Consider the following 4,299-nt stretch of genomic DNA (forward strand, 5'->3'; position numbering starts at 1 on the left):
TACACACATATGTGTGTGTATTTATATATATATATATTTATATACACATGGATAAGTACATATATGAATATAGAGATATTTATGAAGCAAATGCTATTCATTCACAACATTGAATTTTGTGTTCATTGAGAAACTGGCATAAAACTACAAAGCAGAGTATTCTTCAGGCTTTTATTGATAAATAATTTTATTTCAAATAAGTTATTTTTTAATAAATAATGACTTACTAATACACAATTGTCTCATGGCAATTTTTACTTCTATATTCGTAAAAGTATAGATGAAATGATTTCAAAAGGGTGTCAAAATAGTATAAAATATTCCTACCATATTATCACAGGAGAAAATAGTGGAAGGCCTTACATACTCAAATATACATGGGACAAATAACATAACCACAACTGTGATGTGGGAGCTACAAGTGGAGAGGGCTTTCCTTCATGCTTCTCTGATGTATGTCCTCAAGGTGTACAGGATGACCCCATAAGAGACAAGTAACAAGGAAAAAATTAAGATACACATGAACCCACTATTGGTTACCACCACAAATCCGAGGTCACATGTATCAGTACATGCCAGTTCCAGCAAAGGGATCAAGTCACGCAAGAAGTGATTGATTACATTCGGTCCACAGTATGGTAATGTTAAGATGAAGGACATTTGGATAATAGAGTGCAGGAATCCTCCTGCCCAGGCCAGTCCTGTAAGAAAAAAACATAGATTCCTGTTCATAATGGTCACATAGTGCAAGGGTTTGCAGATGGCCACATACCGGTCATAAGCCATGACTGTGAGGACAATCACCTCAGCAGCAGCAAAAAAAAAAAAAAAAAATGTTCTGCATAAACCTGAGTCATGCAACCTTCAAAGGAGATTGTTTTCTTCTCATGTAAAGAGTCCACTATGACTTTTGGAACAATGTCTGATGAGAAACATGCATCCAAGAAAGACAGAATGACTGGGAAGAACTACATAGGGGAAGCAAAGAGTGATGGGTTGCTAGTAATAGTCACCACAATAAATAGGTTTCCCACAAGAGTGGCAAGGTATAACAATAAAAATACACTGGATACAATTTTCTGAGCAGCTGGATTTTGTGTAAGTCTCAATAAAATAAACTCAGTGACTTGGCTTTGATTTTCCATGATTTTGACATGAAAGTTGATCTCTTATTGATTATGTGTGATCTTAAACCAAGAGATAAGAAAGGATCTTTTCAATGTAGATTGTAATACAAGGAAAATAAAACAACATTTAATCCTTTATCATCCAAAATTTTTCTAAATAAAAATAAGTGTTGACTGGTAAAAATAAATACTCTGTTACTGTAGGTAAATTTATTCATTTCTTCCAAAATAACTGATTTGCAAATGTTACAAAAAAGGAAAAAAATTATACAAAAAAATAAATGTACATGAAAAGTTGGCAGAGACTTCAGTTACATTCACCCAAAGAAAGAAGCTTACTTCAAAAATCACAAAAATAGAAGAATAAATTACTAAATATCATGTACAACTTTGACTCTTGTGGAAGATCCAAGAAGATTATTTGGTCATGTGGCTTAAAGAATTTCCCATTTTATTTCTCATTTTTTTCAATGAGTTTGAAGAGAACAATATTTAAATGCTAATAGTATTAACCTTACCTTGAAGTCAAGGAGCTAAAGGACATGGTAAAATAATTGTAAAAGAAGAAATTTAAAACCATGATAAATATTTCAATTGAAAAAGATCATCCACCAGAATTATATGGCATCAGTTGTGAATTAAATATTTCTGCTTAACATAAAAAGCCTGGATTGTTGGTTACTACATTATATTTGTCTAATAATAAGATGATATGTGGAAGAAAATATTTTAGTCATTATTCTATAACCATTAGTTTAACAATATTTTCAGTAAAAAAAATGTAGGACATGAGAAAGGGATAATACTTAACCAAGAAACAGTTAATTAAATTTAATCTTTATGATCCAAAAAGGTTTTGTTGATGGATTATATTTTGTTCAACAAAATAATAATAGTACTAAAGATAATTAGCATTTCTATAGTCCTTAAAGTTTTTCACGATATTTAACACATTTCATTTTATCCCCACAATAATATTGAAAGATAGGTACTTTTATCACCATTTTGCAGTTAAAGAAACTGATTTGAGTGAAACGTGAGTTCTCAGTGATTAGCATCTTCCTCATAATCTCTTAAATGCAAAATTTTAGTTTTTACAGAAATTTGGATAAATACATACACATTGACGAAATAACTGATAAAAGGGACAGTGATATGCTTTCAGCTCTTAAATGAAGAAAAAGAAATCATGCAATCAGTTATGAATTGTTAAACTAACAAAGACCTGCCTCGGTAATGAATTTGGGAAAATGGGGTGAAAAGGTCTGCATACTGAAAAATCTTAGAATTCCTGATATTAGGCAATTTCAGCAAAATGGTACTTAGATATTAACCTTGCTCTCCATATTCTTTATATTTATTTCTCTCTCTATCTCTGCCTGTCTGTTACTGTCTGTATTTTTCTGTCTTTTCTGTCTTTCCTCTTTTCTCCCATTTTTTCTATTTTCTTAACAGTATTTTATTCTCCTTAATTACATATCAAGAAAAATTTAGCATTAATTATTTTTTTAAGATTTTTAAATTCCAATTTTTCTGCTCCCCTCCCTCCCGCCTACTCCACTCCCATTGCCTCTACCAAAAATGATGGACAGTTTGCATTAGATTTTTTAACCTGTAATGTCATGTAAATACTATAGGCATATTAGTATCAGTTATTAAAATAGACAATTTCTAAAGGGGAAAAATCAATTAAAATGAAGTACTTTAAAAACATATGGTTCAGTCTTCTTTCAGAGGTCACCAGTTTTTCAGCAGGATATGCAAAGCCATTTCCTTCATGAATCCTTTCTACATGTCCTCTATCATTATATTGTTGAGTCTTTCAGCGAGGATCATCACATAATGCTGCTGATACTATGTATTATGTTCTCCTGGTTCTGATTTCTTCAGTCAGCATCAGTTCACATATGTCTATCCAGGTTCTTTTGAAATAAGTCATTTTAGCATTTCTTATAGCAAAATATTATTTCATGGCATTCATGTACCACAAGTTATTCCATCATTCTTCAATTGATGACCAGTCCCTTCTTTTGCGAAATTTTGCCACCATGAAAATGGTTGCTATAAATATTTTTATATATGTGGTTCCTTTTTCCTCTATTAAAATTCCTTTGAGGGGGCAGCTAGGTGGTGTAATGGATAAAGCACGGGCCCTGGAGTCAGGAGTACCTGGGTTCAAATCCAGTCTCAGACACTTAATAATTACCTAGCTGTGTGGCCTTGGGCAAGCCACTTAACCCCATTTGCCTTGCAAAAAAACCTAAAAAAATTCCTTTGAAATAGAGATGTAGAAGTTGTATTCTGGGATATAGGATATTTCCTTTGGGGAAAGTTCCAAATTATTTTCTAGAATGTTTGCATCAACACTAAACTAAATTGCATTAGGGTCCCAATTTTCCCAAATCCTTTCCAACACTTGTCATTTTACTTTCTTGTCATCTCAGCCAATCTTATAGTTGTGCAGTATTTCATATTTCTCTAATATTTCTATTTCTCTAATCAATCATTACTTAAGAGATCTTCTTCTTATGCGTTTAGAAAGCTTCGATGGCTTCCTCTAAAAACAGCCTGTTCATATGCTTTGACTATATATCAATAGGGGAATGATTTACAATCTTATAAATTTATCTCAGCTCTCCATATATTTAAGAGATGAGGACATTATCAGAGACACTTGTAAAAATTTCTTCCCACCTTTCTATTAGGCCTCTAATCTTGTATATATTGAAATTTTATTAGCAAAAGTTTTTTTTAACTTAATGTTGGCATCTATTTTATATTTTGTTATACTTTCAATGTCTTATTTGGTCACTAATTATTCCCCTTACCTCCCTAATTTCTTTCTCATTTATTTTATGTCTAAATTTTCATAGTTAATTATTAAGTTTTGTGAGGAGACAGTTGAGGTCCTCCAGTAATATAATTTTCTCTCTATTTTTTTCACATAGCTCCTCTTAACTTCTTTTCTATGTATTTGAATGCTATAGGACTTGGTGTATATCTATTTACAAAGATATTTTCTTTGTTATCCATGTTATATTTTAGCAAGAAATAGTTTCTTTCCTTATCTCTTTTAAGTCTAATTTTTCCTTTTAGTTTTTCAGAGCTCAGGATTGTTTTCTGACTTTTCATTTTTTCTTTACATCAATTAAAGCTTAATAGATTATGTTCT

At 31.4% G+C, this 4,299-nt stretch overlaps 1 pseudogene; it reads right to left on the bottom strand.

Moving 5' to 3' along the window:
* Positions 1-201: 201 nt before the first annotated feature.
* Positions 202-1,145, bottom strand: LOC141517031 (olfactory receptor 4C15-like; annotated as a pseudogene).
* Positions 1,146-4,299: the final 3,154 nt, after the last annotated feature.

This window comes from Macrotis lagotis, chromosome 3 (assembly GCF_037893015.1).
Source record: "Macrotis lagotis isolate mMagLag1 chromosome 3, bilby.v1.9.chrom.fasta, whole genome shotgun sequence".
NCBI lineage: Eukaryota > Metazoa > Chordata > Mammalia > Peramelemorphia > Peramelidae > Macrotis > Macrotis lagotis.